An 18,410-nucleotide genomic window follows, 5' to 3' on the forward strand; every position below is an offset into this window, starting at 1 on the left:
CACTCTCTAGACAGATCTAGGCATTTCTAGTTGCTACAGCAGTCTATATCAAATTCAGAATCTGACTCTCTGTCATGCATCAGTCCCAGTCTGCCTTCTGCAATGGTACACCCCATGGCACACCTCATCTCTTTTCCATCTGGCCCATTTCCCAAACACATGAGGACAATTTTGTTCTTCCTAAAGCTCTCTTCTCCCACGTCACCCTCCTAAACCACTCCTTCCTGTGTTTATGACTTTGAGGAGCCCCCAAGGTTTTCTCATCCCAAGGCCATGACAAGCAATGGCATCAGTGTGCCTGCTACAGATTCTGGGAAAGGGGCAGGGCCACACAAGAGTCTGGAAAATGTGACTGACAACCTGATGTGAGAGTACATGTGAGAACCTCAGCCTCTCTTCAGTCCTCAGCCTCTATCCAAGGTTTCTCCATAGCACACTATTGACATTTTGGGCCAGATAATTCTTTTGGGGTGGTGGGGAGGGCTGTCCTATGCCTTGTACGATATGTAGTAGCATCCTGGCCACTACCCACTAGATGTCTGCAGCACCACCACCCCCACACCCTGGATGTGACAATGAAAATTGTCTCCAGGCATTGTCAAATGTTCTGGAGGACGGGTGATGGCAAGATCACCTTCACTCAAGAGCCACTGCTCTTTCCAATGACTCTGTTCACCCATGAGGACTCAAAACCCTCTCCTCTGCTGGCTTAGCATTCAACTCTCCAGAAAGTTTATCGGGTTTAAAAATGCTATTTGAAATTTGATAGTATTTATCTCTATAACGGTATCTGATGAAAGTAAAACTCTTTCTCCAGATGTTAAGAACCTCCCAGGTGATTAATCCACGTTTACCTTATCTCCTACCCAAGACACTGGAAATTACAGAAATGATCGGACACCCATTTTCGGTATCCGTTCAGGAAGTACCTGTTGTCTAAGGCTTTTTGGCAACCTGAACAACTGAATTAAAGTAAAATATTCTGCCTGACCATGGCTTTGTGAGACAAGACACAAACCTGTAGCAGGACCCTCCTCTCTGCTGTTTACGGAATTGAGGTATCTGACTGGAAAGCCGTTGGAGGTGAACTACCCAAGAAAGCAGTGGGTTCAGGATGAGAATTTGGAAAGGGTGACAAGGGAGGGGAGAATGAACCTCAGCTGAAAAGAAAGGGGAAAAGTACCAAGAGATGAGTTCTCTTGACTGAAGAGAAGATACGCTGAAAGCCATCAGCTTGCCCTCGGGGCCCTCAGCTCTCTGGGGAGCTCTAAGGGAAGGGTGAGCCTGGACCTACGACTCCGGACTCCTGGTCTCGGCCCCCAGGCCTGACCATTCACTCAGACTCTCAGTAAATACTTGTATTCAAAGACCTTACACGGGGACCACATCTGGGAAAACATCGCCGCACCCTCATCATAAGTCACAGGGAGAGACCCGAACTGGCCAAGCCATGACAGGAGCTGTGAGGGCGACAAAAGAGCACGGCAGGGATTGGACATCGGATCGCCAGAAGCCCTCCGCCCTCCTGGTTCGTAATGCCAGGGCCCCATAGCCGCGTATCGCCGGACCCCGGTCCTGCCTCCGTCGCGCACCCTTCCCCAAGGTTGGCCGGGGTCTGGAGTCACCATCCCCGGTTCGGGCCTACAGACCTCGCCGCTGCTGAGCTCTACAGATCCCGCCCTTTCCACACAGTTCGCCGAGTCCGCGGGCCTTACTGAGCCGCGCCGGCCACCATCCGCGAGGCCTTGGCGCGCCTGTGACGTCACTGTCGTGCGCCTCTCCCGCAGCAAGCGGAGTATGGCTCTCGCACGGCGGCTGCGGCTGTTGTCGCTCGCGGCTCGGTTGCTTCTGGCGCCTCGCCGGGACCTGACGGTCCGCGGTCCCAACGAGCCGCTGCCCGTGGTACGCATCCCGCGGGCTCTACAGCGGCAGCAGGAAGAGCGGCACAGCGGCCAGCGTAGCCCCCCCGCGGCCGATGCTGGCGCGTCCTGGGCTGACGCTGATGTCAGTGCGGCGACCCGACTTGAACCAGCCGGCTCACCTCACGCTGGGCTCTTGGAACCCGCGCCACTCTCTTCGTGGGGCTGGAGGAATCGGTGCACCCACGCGGACCATTTCTCCATCGAGTGCGCGCAACATGAGGCTCCAGCGCTGCGGAACCTTTCGCCCAAGGGCAGCTGCACTGAAGTGTCTGGAGCTCTCCCCGTTCTGAGCGCGCTACAGGAGGCTGCTCCCGCAGTTTTTCGGCCCACAAACGTGCAGTCGAGTACCATTCCCCCAGTTCTTCGCGGCCGCCACATTCTCTGCGCCGCAGAAACCGGCAGTGGCAAAACTCTCAGCTACATGCTACCTCTCCTTCAACGGCTGTTGGGCCAGCCAAGCTGGACCCCTGTCGTATCCCTGCTCCTTGAGGCCTGGTTCTTGTGCCTTCTCGAGAATTAGCCGAACTGGTGCGTGCCGTGGCCCAGGCCTTGGGCAGCTCCTTGGACCTCCAGGTGCGGGAGTTAGGGGGAGGCCATGGCATGAGGAGGATCAGGCTGCAACTGTCCAAACAACCTCCAGCAGATATTCTGGTGGCCACTCCGGGGGCTCTGTGGAAGGCCCTGAAAACTCAACTGATCAGCCTGGAGCAGCTCTCCTTCTTGGTGTTGGATGATGCAGACATGCTGTTGGATGAAATCTTCCTGGAACTGGTGGATTACATCTTGGAGGGGAGCCATATAGCAGAAGGCTCAGCTGACATAAAAGACCCCTTCAATCCCAAAGCTCAGTTAGTGCTGGTGGGTGCCACATTTCCCGAAGGTGTAGGCCAGCTGCTGAGTAAAGCTGCCAGCTTAGACTCTCTAACCCCCGTTACCAGTGACAAGCTCCACTGCATCATGCCTCATGTCAGACAGACATTCATGAGGCCGAAGGGAACAGAGAAGGTGACTGGGTTGGTACAGATCCTTAGGCAGCATGACAGAGCATATAGGACTGGCGCCGCAGGAACTGTTCTGGTGTTCTGTAATTGCTACAGCACTGTGAACTGGCTGGGGTATATATTCTGGATGACCACAAAATCCAAGACTTAAGACTGCAGGGACAAATGCCAGCCTCAATGAGAGCAGGCATCTTCCAGTCCTTCCAGAAGGGCTCCCGAGACATTCTTCTCTGCACAGACATCGCCTCTCAGGGCCTGGACAGCACCCAGGTGGAGCTAGTCATCAATTATGATTTCCCTCTCACCCTGCAAGACTGCATCCACAGAGCAGGGAGGGTGGGCCGGGTGGGGATCAAGGTGCCAGTCACTGTCATCAGCTTTGTGACCCATCCCTGGGACGTGAGCCTGGCTCAGAAGATTGAACTGGCAGCTCGCCAGAGGAGAAGCCTTCCAGGACTGGGGTCCTCAGTGAGAGAGCCTTTGCACCAGCAAACCTTATTACAGCAGGCTTATATATGATGCCATAACAGGGACCTTTCTCTCTGTGCTGGATGGGTGAGCACACTTGTCAGTAGGGTGCTCTGGGCTGCCTAGTCACCTTCTGAAGACCCGGGCTGCTGTCTGGCTTCAAAAGGTTAGTTGCTGGCCAGCACTTGAGGGTGAACTACTGAGCTCGGCTCTCTGTAGTCTTTCACGTGAAGAATAATGTTGATCTTGGCTCTGTATTATGTCATGGTTTCTAACAATAAGCGATGTTTCTATGGGTGCCCCTTAATAACAGTGTCCACTGGGGCAGAATTCAGTAGACCCTGAGAAGATTCACACTCCAAACTACCACACTTAGGACGAAGGCTCTTTCAATTGATGTTTTAGTTTAAATTTTGTTTCCTGCCCCCAAACATCCATTAAGCCCCCAGGAGAAGGAAAAGGGGATGTGACTAGCAATAGAGAGAAACTTTCTTCACAACAATGGCCATGGCAAGCTTAGGCACTTTTGGTGAGATCTCTCTGGGAAGTACTGGCAGAGGAATAAAAGGCAAACTGACACCGAAGTATTGCTTGGTGTGCATTTCCAGGCTCTGCCTTCTTTCTCATCTCTTGGTGGCAGGTGGAGGAAGAGGAGAAAAGGTTAAACTTTTTTATAAACCGGCAGAATAAGCTTATAACATCCTCTCATCTATCTCTGCATAGGTTCTAGTCTCTGCAGCATTATATAAGCTTTGCCCAAAGTAATGAACTGTTGAAAGTCAAATGTAATACTTCACCAAACAACTTAAAAATGCTTGCACACTGGAAAGGGTTAAGTTGCAGAGAACACAAATGGACCCAGAGCAACCTTTGCCGAGAGAGAATATTGTGCTAAATGTACAGTCATAGCTCTATTCCATATGAAGAAACAGTCAGAAGGATAAAAGAACTTGGTCAAAATCACCCAAGTAAGTAGGAAAGAATCTGGTCTGTCTGTCCTAAGGGTTGTGTTAACCACCAGGCTAGCTTTTCTCAAATCTGATTCATGCATAGAATAACTATACACCTCTGCTTGCCTTGAATATTCCCTGTTTATACATATGCCTGCTGCAGTTTTTTATATTGACCACTTTGACTCCCAAAAGCAACCGAGAATACACAATAATTTGGTCTCTCTATCCATGGACCACTGTGGTGGGACTGCCCAGGAAGCTTATGAAAAGTGCCGCTTCCTGAGCCCTACTCCAGATCTAGATAAGTTTTCTGAGGGTTGGCTCAAGAATCCAGGTACAAGGCTTTTTAAGTGGTTTGGTGGAACCCCCCAGGTGATTCTCTCGCTCTCTTAATAAACCGTTTATTCTGCCTCCCCCAGATGCCCAGCCAGGTCCTGTTAAGGTAGGAGTCCCCACACCACATCAGAGGGATGCTCCCAGCCAAGTAATCTCTGGAGCCTTGGAGATTCTGAATGGTCTCATGCTGGCCCACCTGCCATGACAAACCTCCGCCAGAGCAAGCATTCCCCTTCACATTTACCTTCTACCACTCCAAAAGGCAGTCTGCTCCAATGAGGCCTGACTTCGTCTGTCCTAACGGGCACCCACTGATTCAAGCAGTTTAGGGATAGAAGGTGCTGTGGTTCTCGACCAGGGTGGCCCAACCTCTAAAAGGGTAGTCCAAGCAGTCTCTACCTCCTGGGCACATCCCCTCTGCAACAGCCCCAGTAAACGAAGGTCCCATCTTTGCTTTCTCAAGGTCGGCAACAGGGAGTCCCCTCCTAAAGAAGGTTCTCTCTCATTGCCACACTATCAAAAGCTGCCCCAAATGTGGTTCCTTCCTGTGGGCCGGATCAGGCTAAGGGCAGAGTTGTCTCTTTCCTTCTCTGAGTCGGACCAAGTCGTCTTACTAACCCCTCTTCACAGTGTTGACCGTGATTTTCACGGGGGCTGCTGCTGAGCCTTTATCTCATCCTTTCATGGTGGAGAGAGAGAGGATTATAATGATTTTTACTTCTAGGGGAGAGGGGAGTGTAATGATTATGTTGTCATTTTGTATTATGTCCTTTTGTCATGAATTTGTTTTGAATTTCATATTAAAATGGGCCCACCATTCCCACTTTGTGAGGTCATTCAGCACCGTCATTTTGCACCTTTAACATCTCTCTCAGTATCACTTGGAAATGTTTTAAACGGCATGAGCTTGTCCTCACATTCCTATCAGCTGTAAATCCGGAGCCCCGACATGAACGTAACCATTGAGCAGAACCCCTCTCCACTAGCTGTGTAACACTGGGTAGGCTCCTTAACATCTTGGTTTTTCTAAGCCCTCAGGTGTAAAAATGTGAGGGTTCTATGAATTTATATTTGGGGCAGGACAAGGTCGAGAAGAGTGTGTCTTTGCTTGTATTCTTCCAAACTGGAATGTCTTCCCTCTCTTCCCCATGGGTCCAAATCTCACTTGTCCTTCAGGCCCACTGCCAAGGAGCCTTCCCTGATTCCCCAGTCCACACAATTCTCTGCCTCTTAGGGTCAGTGCCATACAACCTAGCTGTCTCAACGTTAATCTTGCCTCTCAAGCCAATTTCAGAATGTGGGTCTCTCTTGCCCTCCTGGGGCCCCTGGGGCTGTACCAGCCCACCTGCACGCCCCACGTGGGGTGTCTACTAGACTAGGGCATGGGTGGGGAGGCCCAGGTGTGAGGGACCAGGCAGAGTACCTCTGCCTCCACCCTGCTCTCCTCCACAAAACTGCCCCTCCTCCTGAAGCCTGACCGCAAGTCACAGGTTCCTTATTATGACCTCACTGGGTAGTGATGACCTCACAGGCCTTCTCACAGTTTCCATGGCAGCATAACTATGGAAATGTGCTGCCCTCAGAGAAACTGCCCTACCAGTTCTCCACCAGATACCAGTCTCTTTGGTTGTCTGAGAGAGAATGTCTGACCGGATCGTCTATATTTATTCAAACCTGTGCTCTGTTCCCTGGCTGGGCAGTGCAGCAGGTACACCGAGACCGGGCACCTGTAGAAGAGGCATGGTGTACACACAACCTCACCTGGCTGCCACATGTTCCTGTGGGGCTTGCCCACTACGTAAACCTCAGCACTTTCCCAGCTGTAAGTAATACCAGTGACCTGGGACACCTTCAGGGTCCCACAGTGCTCACTGCTGAGGACAAGTGAAAGGTCATCCCTGAACTACTGTGCAGGAAGCGTCTTATCTTTATAAATGTAGCCTTCCGCTTTGGGCTACAGGATGCTTCCATTCAGACCCTTTCCTGATTGGCCTCTTAGCAAAAGGCAAGTGCATTTTTGTTGGCAGATGGTAAACGGAGCAGTTTGAGGAAGAGGGCCACTCTTGAACCGCACCTTCAAACCCAGGCACCTCTGTGCTGTCATGTACACATCTATATCGGTCCCCTCAGACACATCCCATACTGAGCTGCTGAGTACTAGGGGAGAGGGTGGTGCCATATTCATGGGAAGACCGGAAGAACCAAGGGGGGTGATGAAGTGCTAGTGAGACTGGAGGGCTGAGCAGATGGTGTCCCAGGAGGCTGGGTGGATGTGAGCCTACACTTGGTACCCAGAACCCGGTTCTGAGTCTCCTGATCACTCTGCCTCAGTATTTGGCCTTGTTCTAATCTAGATAAAAGTATCAGAGGGCTAGAGTCCAGTGTGGTTGTAACAGGCAGTATAAATGGGGCCCAAGAGGGGTTGCCAAAGTGGGAGGGGTCCTTAACCAATTTGTATTACATTATCTTTTTCCAAAACTTGAAAGACGTTTCCATTAAAGCCTCAGAAGTGACACACTGCAAGAAATGTTTTCTCTGTTGTGGAAGGGAGAGATGGAGAGGATCATGATTGCAATTTCTTTCGGGTTCTACTGTTTTCCCTGGCAACGGTGAAGAGACTACCTCACCTGATGCAGCCGTAGGCTCTAGGAATTGCTTTTGCAGCCAGTGTCCCTTCTCTAGGGACTCATAGAGGTGATGGGCCAAGTCTGTGTTTTGGATGTCAAGTAGATTAAAGGTCTTCAGCCAGAAACTGGGAGAGACATGAGAGAGGGAAATTCTGGCAGGAGACTGTGTACAGCAGAAGTGACTGATCAGTTCTGATTTTCTTTGCAGCAGCTGTGGCTCCCATTTCTCCTCCTACACCTGGTCAGTACCATGTCCTCAACCGAGGGTGTGGAGAAACGCAGTTGGGCCGGCATGGGGAGACATACTGCCTGGTTGGTGGCTACCGGGCCTACGGGGATGCTCCTTTGGCCATGCCAGCAAAGGCGGAAGCTGAGAAGCCAGTCCCCAGATGTGCTGCCGAGAGAAAGCAAGCTCCGGAAGAGTCGGACGAAGATCTCGGTTGCTCCAGACCCAAAATCCGGCGATTGTAGCATGGTGCCAGGAGGCGGACTCCACAGAATCTTGCTGGCTGAACCATTCTGAAGACAGGGCAATGGTTTAACTGCCTAAGACAGCGAACGCCTCTTCCTGCAGTGACCCCTCCCGCCCCCCCACCCCACTGCCCACTACCACAGATTAGAACCTGCGTCGTTCTGTCTGAGCCTTCCTCAGCCAGGAGCCTCCCTGCACACTAAATGGCCATAAGCCAGGAGCCTCAGAAAGTGAGGTTTGAAATGAGAGTCTGCCCTGAACATCCCAGGGCGGAAGCTGGCCTGGAAGAAAACCTGGCATTCCTCTGCTCAATCCTCACGGGCCCCTTTGTGAGCTGGAGAAAGTGAAGTCTGCACTCTGCGAGCCGAGGAGGATGCAGGAGCAGAGACGGTGCAGAGAAGCCTTAGCAGTCTACCACATGGGCTCCTGCCCTGAGCCATTGTCAGCGGCCACCACCACAAACCAGTGGGGAGCTGGGCTTTTTGAAACTGAAAGCAGCAATCTGTGGCTTCCCAAAGAGCCTCCTGCCTGGGGTCTCAGGAGGCAGGATAGAGAGGCCCAGGAAGCCCTGCTCCCTGAAGCAAGAACAGGATGGAGAGTCAAGCAGCACGCACCCCGCCCCGAGGTTCACATGTTCCTTTATTGCCAGGCCTTTCCGTGCCCAGTGGCGTCCCTTACTGCTCAATAAAATGCTTTTCTGTAACAGATTTCTAGGGTCGCCAGTGCTCAGACTTAGGTCACTACCCCTGTGCTAGGCACTCCTGCCACCTGGGAAAGATTCCAAAGGTGGAACAGCTCCAGGGGGTGCCAGGGATCAGAGCAAAAACTTGAGAGGCTGGGGATGCAGGAGTTTGGGTACAGTCCCTAAATCATCTCAGTGGTTGAGCTGCTGTGAGAAGGCACATCCCCAGTGTGCGTGTGTGTGTGTGTGTGTGTGTGTGTGTGTGTGTGTGTGTGTGGTGGGGGGAGGGGGTCCCTAGAGGAGGCAGCTAGCGGGAGGGCCTGAGGCTGGAAATGGGGAATGGCGTGCGGCCTCTGAGCAAGCACAGGCACTTAGCCCTTGAGGTTTCTGGGAAAGTTAGAGGCACAAGGGCCACGAGACAAGGCAAGTGTAGCAGCAGAACCCAGGTGCCAGGTCTTTCTTCAGAACCTACACTTCTCCACGAGGCCGGGCCTTCCACGCTGAGGTAGGAGGGATCCTGGCCAGAAGGTCAGCCAGCAGCTCTGGGACGAAGCTTGCTGCAGCGGGGGCTCTTCTGCCATGGAAGCGACTTCATTTCCTTCCACACAAATAGCCTACTGACTGAGTTCCTGCTCTGTTGAGTAAAAGGGTGTTGACTCTCCCCAGAAGGTTGTTCAGTTCACATCCCAAAAGTCCCTCTATTCAGGCCCTGGGGAGGTGTAGCAGCTCCTGAGGGCGCTCTCCTGAGGCTGGCTGACAGAAGTGGGGGAGGTTCCTGATAGTTCCCAGGCGCTGGTTCAAGTCCCCAGAGAATGGTCATGCAGGTTGGGGAGTCAAGTAGGAGGAGAGAGAAGGTCGGGGGCAGAGGGCCCCCTCCTGAATCCAGAGCTCACAAGGTTACCCCCTCATTTCCAGAAATTATCTCTTCCCCCACACCAGCCCCCATGGCCCAGTACCGGGAGACCGGGAGCCCAGAGCACTTGTGGCCACAGAGACCCTCGCACGCAGCCCTCGGGGTGGGCGGGGCCGGCTGCAGGCAGATGGGGACGAGGTGTGCTCCCGGGAGGCCACGGGCTGCAGGTGGTCCTCTGAGAGAAGCACCCCATTTTGGACAGGAAGGTTAGAGGCGGGGGAGAGCACCCTAGGGCGCCCCCTCGGAGCAGTGGGTGTGGGAGGAGGGGCGGGGGCGGAGGGAACCCGTGATGGGAGGCGAGTGGGCTCTCAGCAGAGGCCAGCTTAGCCCGCGGGAGCTGCCTCTGAGCAGGGGTGGGAGGGCAGTGCCGCCCTGTGGCTGCCGGGCTTCCCGGATCGCGGCTCTCCGCACACGGGTTGCAGGGTCCTGTGACTCTGTATCCCCTCCCTCACCCCGCCCCCCTCGCGAGGCCGCGCCGCTGGGTGGCCTGTGTCGACGGGCAGAACCCCATCGCCCGCCCCTCTCAGACCCGCCTGTGCCCGCATGCCTTGCCCTGCGCAGCTTGCGGCCCGGGGGCCTCGAAGGTCCCCGCGCATGCAGCCAGCGGCCTCTGCTGTGCCTGCTGCTCCTGCTGGGTCTGCTGCTGCGGCCGGTAACCCTCGTGCAGACCACGCTGGGCACCTCCAGCACCCCAAGTCCGCGGGAGCGCACGCGGGCCCTGATGCGGGACTTCCCGCTTGTGGAAGGGTGGCTGCAGTGTGTGCGGGCTGCTGGGGGCCGGTGGGGGCCTAGCCTGGCCCTGGGCAGGGGAGGAGGTCCGGAGCATGTAGCGCTAGTGGGGAGGCTCCCTCACACCACCCCTGGATGTCCTCTCCATCATCTATGGATGCCCTTCCCCTTCTCTGTCATCCCCTCCCTGGTGGGAAACCCTCAGCCCAGGCCTCAGCTGCTCCTAGTATAGTCTGTGTGACAGTGTGAGGTGGGGGACCCCCAGGCTGGCCCAGGCCAGGCAATGTGTCCTGCCCGATCCCAAGACCTAAGGAGCCCACCCATTTGCCTTGACCTCCCTCCAGCCACAACAACATGCCCCTGGTCCTGAGGCAGTTTTACCACAATGGGCTATACCATGGTAATCTGTGCAATTTCAGCCATGGCTAGACCAGCTTGGACAGGCTGAAAGATGGTCTCGTGGGTGGCCAGGTACCAAAGGGACACACAAGGTGCCACCATGGCTGCTGGGGAATGTGGGGCAGTTTGGGGGCCACAGAGACCGCAGGTTAGTCACATTGGAACGAAGTTACCATAGTGACCTAGAAAGTGCCATGCCATGGATGCTGGGGGCTACAGGGGTCACAGTGAGCCCACCTGACGGGCTTCCAAGTACCACAGAAAAAGCAACGCATTACATGTGACTTCTGGGCACAGTTAAGTGTTGTGCCAGCTGAGGAGGCTATGAGAAGCCCAAGGAGTTCCAATGCCCAAACTAAGCCCTGGCCTTCCCTCAGTTCTGGTCAGCCTACGTCCCATGCCAGACCCACGAATGGGATGCTGTGCGCCTCATCCTGGAACAAATTGACCTCATCCACCTCATGTCTGCCTCCTATTCTGAGCTGGAGCTTGTGACCTCAGTTAAAGGTAGACGGGGGACTTCCCTGGTAGTCTAGAGGTTAAGACTCCACGCTTCCACTGCAGGGGGGTCGGGTTTGATTCCCGGTGGGGGAACTAAGAGCCCTCATGCTGCATGGCACGGCCAAAAAAAAGGTAAACAGACTGGTGGTAGTGGGTGTTAGGGACTTCAGTAAGCTACCCCTGCCTCTGAAAATGATCATCTGACCTACGTGCCCCCAGCTCTCAACAATACCCGGAAGTTGGCTTGCCTTACTGGTGTGGAGGGCGGGCACTCACTGGACAGTAGCCTCTCCATCTTGCGTACCTTCTATGCGCCGGGTGTGCGCTACGTGACACTCACCCACACCTGCTACATGCCCTGGTGAGCACCTGAATATATTCAGGAAAAAACGCATTCGCCCTTTTTGGCCAACCAAACAAGCGGGCAATGCAAATCAACACTGCAAAGAAGTCTCACTAGGCATTGGTCAAAAGGGCCATGCTGAAAAAGTGTAAAAACCAGAAATGCAGGGCAAGTCAAGGAGAAAAGGGAGCTTTTTTACACTGATGGGCGTGATATAAATTGCCAACGGCCACTCTCGAAAATTGTATGGTGTTTCCTAAAACATCTAAAAAACAGAGCTACAGAGCACAGGGCACTTCCACTCATGGGCTTATATCTTGAGAAAACCAAAAATCGACAGGACACAGGCACCCCAAATTTTAGGGCTGCTGTGTTCACAAAATCCTCGACTCGGGTACACCTTAAGTATCTCATGAAAGAGAAAAATGGATAAACAAGTTGTAGTACTCATGTACAATGGAATATCACTCAGCCATGAAATCAATGTCCTAAGGCTAGTAGCAGCATAATGAGTGGATTTAGGTACGATGATTCTAAGAGAAATACGTCACACAGATAAAGAAACTTATCATAAGATATCAGTTATAGACGGAATGTAAAAATCGCTATATGAACTAAATTACAAAACAGAACAGAGTCACACATTTAGAAAACACACTTATGGCTGCTTAAGGGGAAAGGTGAGGTGGGGTGATGCATAAAACAACAGTTTGAAATTAGCAGATACCGTTCAATCAACCAAATATGTAATAGAGAAGACATACTCATTGCTCAGTGAACTGGACTCAACACACCTTATTCACCACAGAAGAATATATCCGCGTAGTAAGAATCTTAAAAAGTATTTATTGATATTTCTTGGTAAGTGAATATAGTGGGTGTAAAGGGGCACAAACACAGCATTGAAAATCAGCTAAATCCCATTATAAATACAAATTACAAAAAAAAGCAAAGATAGTGAAAGAGAGAGAAATTCTTACAAAATTCGTTCAGTGGCTGTGATGCAACCTGGATTGACCACATCTAGACCCACAGCTGGAAGAGACATAAGGCTGGACACTCTTGGGGGCGACCGGATTGATGAGGTTGCGTGAGCAAATGCAGACCCTTTAAAGTAATACTGCGTGCTACCCATTCCATGGGTCAGAAATCTCCAGGTTCAAGGGAATCTTCCTACAGCTAAAACATGCATGGGAAACCCAGAGGATGGTATACCATATGATTGGGAAACGTTTCTAAAACGCACCTCATTTTTCATCTCGTGGTGCTCGGGTTCGCCATTCCAGCTGCTTTACCAACAATCTCCCCACTTGGAGAATCAGCACCTTTAACCTCCTGTTTCGTACAGTTTGCAATTTGTCCAGAGGTTGAACGGGTAGAGGGGGAACCAATGAGAGATGAGCTCTAGGTGTTTGGACAGACACATGTCACTCTAATTTCCAATCAGGAAGAAGAATTAACCAAAGGCTCTGCCTGCCCCCCGGAACCAGAATAGGGCCTGAAGCAATCCTGCGGTTTGGAGGCCAGCTCCCAAAAAGGCGAGTTGAAAAATGGATCTCAGAGGCACTAAAATTCACAAACCTGCAGGATAATAAATGATAACTTTTGTACCTTATTGAGGTAAGGCAACGTAGAGGATTTGAAAACAAGGCAGAATTGCAGGAAACCGTTTTCAAGAGGTAGATCGGAGTCGCCTTTAAAGCACATGAAAAGCGGCAGAACTTCGACAATGATGCAGTTGGCCAAAATGGGCGTACGTTTTTTTTTCCTGAATATATTAAGGAAAAAATGCGTAGGCCCTTTTTGGCCAACCAAGCAAGTGGGCAATGCAAATCAGCACTACAAAGAAGTCACACTTCGCATCGTTCAAAAGGGGTTTTACCATATTTGAAATTCCAATATTTTAGCCTGACACGTTTTTGGATTTTAGAAAAAAAATATTTTAAATGAGACAAAAAATATTTTTTATGACCCAAAAAGACAGCAATAGTTTTATATTTTTATCTATTTCACTTGCACACAAAAGTCTCATGGGGTTATGTAAAGCAGTCCTGTTGGATGCATGGTGCAAATATGGATTAAAGCTTTGGAATCTTAAGCTTCACTCACCTGAAACTTTTAAATTAGGATGCAAGCAATCCTTTCCAACATGTGAACAGAGAAGGACACTGTCTTTATTTTATTTGTCAGGTAATTAATCTGTCTTTTGCCCCAAGGAGAGAAACACCTGGCACTTCTATCACTGTGTTGTACAAAAATCTTTGAACACAGAGTGCAAGCAGAGGCTGATACAAGATGTGAAAGAAAAAAAAAAGAGAGAGGCCCCTGTGCCATTTTCTCCTAACTTATTGCAATCTCCCATTTAAAATGTGGGAATAATCAATCTTCTGAGGAAAAAGGCCCAAGGAAGCTTTTTGCTTTTGTGGAATAATGCAATGCCTAAAGATTTCATGAGGCAAGAAGAATTAATGAGAATGACCATGAGAAATCAAGAAAAGTCAGATCCATGGATGAAGTGATGTTTACCTCTGTGAATCAATGAGAAGTGGGAGCAAATGAAAAGAAAGCTGAATACATTTTCTGAATAAATGTAACCTTTCAGCTGTCACAGACTAATGCTCACTATGATACAACATATTTAGTTCAGAAAGTTAACTTAAATTTAAAGCTTAACAATTAGATTTATTGAAGAAACGAAAACATATTTGTGGTTTAGAATATATAATGTGTTCTGCAACAGATAAGATTACATAAATAAATAGAAATAAGACTAAATAGAGGAAAATAACAAATTAGATGTTATTAACATTAAAAACTGACACTCATCTAAAGAAAGAGGAGAGACAGAAAGACAGAAGAACTTATATCAAGTATATATTTAAAACTCCTAAATAAGAAGTCTTCAGATGTTAAAAAAAAAAGTCTTCAATAAGAAGATAATGTAATAGCAAAGATGGGAAAAATATACCAAAAGATATTTCAAGAAAGAGAGTACAGAACGTTAAGTAAACATATCAAAAGATGCTTGGCTTCTTAGTAGTCAATTAAATGCAAAAAAGTCATACCTGGAATTATCACTCACCAAACAGAAAGTTCAAATGAAAATGACAGGTATTATCAAGTTTGACAAGAATGTGTGTAATCCTTGAATCTCATTCACTGCCGCTGAGGATGAAAAATCATACAAATGTTTTGAAAATATTTAGAAATATCTAAAAAGATAAACAGATGAAAGCTATGAGTCAAAAATTTTACTACTACATGTATATTGAACAATAATTTATACACATACCACCAAAGCTCAAGTTCTAGTATGTATATACCAGTGCAATTCTCAATAGACCCAAACTGAAAATCACTCATATTGTAATACATTTTGGAAAAAATTAATTAATAGTTAAATATTTACACTATGGAATCCTATGCAACAGTGTCAGTGCATGACAACAACAACAGGCAACCATATAGGCGTATTCATAAACAACATAAAATAAAAAAGCCCAATCCAAAAGTGATTTTACTGTGCCATTACATTTATATAAAATACAAAATACAGGTAAAGTGATCTTTTTGTTAGATACCAGAACAATATTAAACCTTAAGGGGAGTCACTAGAATTGGACAAGGGGGGCTCTGAGTATCTGGCAATTTTCTGTGTCTGTATCTAGAAGTTATGTATAGAGTGTATGCAGATTCTGAATTTTCTGAAATTTGTCATTTCCTTACAAACCATGCATATTTTAGTTGTTTTTTATACATAACAAAAGTAAAAATGATAGACTAGGGAAGGTAATTATATTAGCACTTTAATATCCATGCTTTTCAAGGTGGAAGTGAAAGGTATTAAATACTTGACACTGTGATTACTTCTTAAAAGTAAGGTGAAAATTTCAGATTAATAAATAAGACATACTTCTTCATATATCATCCTCAAAGAGGAGGGGCAGAAAGGAGTATTATTATTTTTTATTTAATATAGAACAGTTAAGATAGAAAATAATGAAAACAGACTAGGTTTAAAAAAGAGCACACTGGACTTCCCTGGTAGCTCAGTGGGTAAGAATTTGCCTGCCAATGCAGGGGACAGGGGTTCAATCCCTGGTCTGGGAAGATCCCACAGGCTGTAGAGCAACTAAGCCCGTGTGCCACGACTACTTGGCCTGCATTCTAGAACCTGCAAGCAACAACTACTGAGCCTGCGTGACACAACTACTGAAGTCCATGCACCTAGAGCCCATACTCCACAAGAAGAGAAACCACAGCAAGGAGAAACCCATGCACCACAATGATGAGTAGCCCCTGCTCGACACAACTAGAGAAACCCTGTGCAGCATCGAAGACCCAACACAACCATAAATAAATAAAATTAAGTATTGTGACTGGTGAGATGACTCACTCATGTGGCTGTAAGTAAGAGGCCTCAGCTCCTTGCCACATGAATCTCTCCTTAGGGCTGCTTGAGTGTCCTCATGACATGGCAGCTGGCTTACCCCAGGATGAGTGATCTAGCAGAAACCAAAGCAGAAGCTCCAATATCTTTTATACCTTTGGAAGCTGCATTTTGTCATTTCTGCAATGTCTTATTAGTTAAAACATCAGCCCTTTTCAACTGTGAGGAGGCACACAGGTGCATGATGACTGGGAGATAATTAGGGTATGATTAGGGCCTTCTTGGAGGCTGGCTACCAAGGTGGCTGACTCACCGAACACTGAATTTTGTTTTCTTCACTGATGGAGAGAAAATGGTGAGTGAATCTCATTGGTGTTCTTTGAGATGTACCAAAGCTAGCTCTTGCTCTCACCCCCAGCTGTGTGGCTGAGAGGGTCTTGGTGCTCCAGCCGGGTGTCAGGCCTGTGCCTCTGAGTTGGGAGAGCAGAGTTCAGAATATTGGTCTACCAGAGACCTTGGGCACCTTGTAATATCAAAACGGCGAAAGCCTCCCAGAGATATCCGTCTCAATGCTAAGACCCAGCTCCACTCAAAGACCAGTAAGATCCCGTGCTGGACATCCAATGCCAAACAACTAGCAAGACAGGAATGCAGGCCCACCAATTATCAGAGAGGCTGCCTAAAATCATAATAGGTCACAGACACCCCAAAACACAACACCGGATGCGGACCTGCCCAACAGAAAGACAAGATCCAGACAAACCCACCAGAACACAGGCACCAGTCCTCTCCACCAGAAAGCATACACAATCCACTGAACCAACCTTAGCCACTGGGGGCAGACACCAAAAACAACGGGAACTACGAATCTTCAGCCTGCGTAAAGGAGACCCCAAACACCGTCCAAAAAGCCAAATGAGAAGACAGAGAAACACAGAGCAGATGAAGGAACAAGGTAAAAACCCACCAGACCAAACAAATGTAGAGGAAATAGGCAGTCTACCTGAAAAAGAATTCAGAGTAATGATACTAAATATGATCCCAAATCTTGGAACTGGAATGGAGAATATACAAGACATGTTTAACAAGGACCTAGAAGAACTAAAGAGCAAACAAACAATGATGAACAACACAGTAAATGGAATTGAAAATTTTCTAGAAGGAAACAATAGCAGAATAACTGAGGCAGAAGAATGGATAAATGACCTGGAAGATAAAATAGTGGAGATAACTACCACAGAGCAGAATAAAGAAAAAAGAATGAAAAGAATTGAGGACAATCTGAGACACTTCTGGGACAATGTTAAACACACCAACATTCGAATATAGGGGTCACAGAAGTAGAAGAGATAAAGAGAAAATATTTGAAGAGATTATAGTTGAAAACTTCGCTAATATGTGAAAGGAAATCATTAATCAAGTCCAGGAAGTGCAGAGAGTCCCATACAAGATACACGCAAGGAGAAACATGCCAAAACACATATTAATCAAACTATCAAAAATTAAATGCAAAGAAATAATATTAAAAGCAGCAAGGGAAAAACAACAAAAAACATACAAGGGAATCCCCATAAGGTTAACAGCTGATCTTTCAGCAGAAACTCTGCAAGCCAGAAGGGACAGGCAGGACATATTTAAAGTGAAGAAAGGGGAAGAGCTACAACCAAGATTACTCTACCCAGCAAGGATCTCATTCAGATTTGACAGAGAAATTAAAACCTTTACAGACAAGCAAAATCTAAGAGAATGCAGCACCACCAAACCAGCTTTACAACAAATGCTAAAGGAACTTCTCTAGGCAGGAAACACAAGAGAAGGAAAAGACATACAATATCAAACCCAAAACAATTAAGAAAATGGTAATAAGAACATACATATCAATAATTACCTTAATGTAAATGGATTAAATGCTCCAACCAAGAGACATAGACTGGCTGAATGGATCTGAAAACACAACCGGTATATATGCGGTCTAAAAGAGACCCACTTCAGACCTAGGGACACATACAGACTGAAAGTGAGGGGATGGAATAAAATATTCCATGCAAATGGAAATCAGAAGAAAGCTAGAGTAGCAATTTTCATATCAGAAAAAAGAGACTTTAAAATAAAGACTATTACAGGAGACAAAGAAGAACACTACATAATCATCAAGGGATCAACCTAAGAAGAAGACATAACAATTGTACATATTTATGCACCCAATATAGGAGCACCTCCATACATAAGGAAAAGGCTAACAGCCATAAAAGGGGAAGTCGAAGGTAACACAATCGTAGTAGGGGACTTTAACACCCCTCTTTCACCAATGAACAGATCATCCAAAATGAAAATAAATAAGGAAACACAAGCTTTAAATGATACATTAAACAAGATGGACTTAATTGATATTTATAGGACATTCCATCCAAAAACAACAGAATACACTCTTTCTCAAGTGTTTGAGGAACATTCTTCAGGATAGATCATATCTTGGGTCACAAATCAAGCATTGGTAAATTTAAGAAAATTGAAATTGTATCATGTATCTTTTCCGACAACGCTATCAGAATAGATATCAATTACAGGAAAAAAATCTGTAAAAGAATACAACCACATGGACGATAAACAATACACTACTTTATAACCAAGAGATCACTGAAGAAATCAAAGAGGAAATTAAAAAATACCTAGA

The 18,410-nt window shown here is 48.0% G+C and overlaps 1 long non-coding RNA gene and 1 pseudogene across 2 annotated transcripts in view; one reads left to right on the top strand and one right to left on the bottom strand.

Moving 5' to 3' along the window:
• LOC132500911 (uncharacterized) overlaps nucleotides 1-18,410 on the bottom strand; it is a 55,956-nt gene that overhangs the window by 7,090 nt on the left and 30,456 nt on the right. The gene's annotated exons all lie outside the window — the stretch shown is intronic.
• Nucleotides 1,795-8,447, top strand: LOC132501013 (probable ATP-dependent RNA helicase DDX28; annotated as a pseudogene).

The sequence above is a fragment of the Mesoplodon densirostris genome, chromosome 13 (assembly GCF_025265405.1).
Source record: "Mesoplodon densirostris isolate mMesDen1 chromosome 13, mMesDen1 primary haplotype, whole genome shotgun sequence".
Classification (NCBI taxonomy): domain Eukaryota; kingdom Metazoa; phylum Chordata; class Mammalia; order Artiodactyla; family Ziphiidae; genus Mesoplodon; species Mesoplodon densirostris.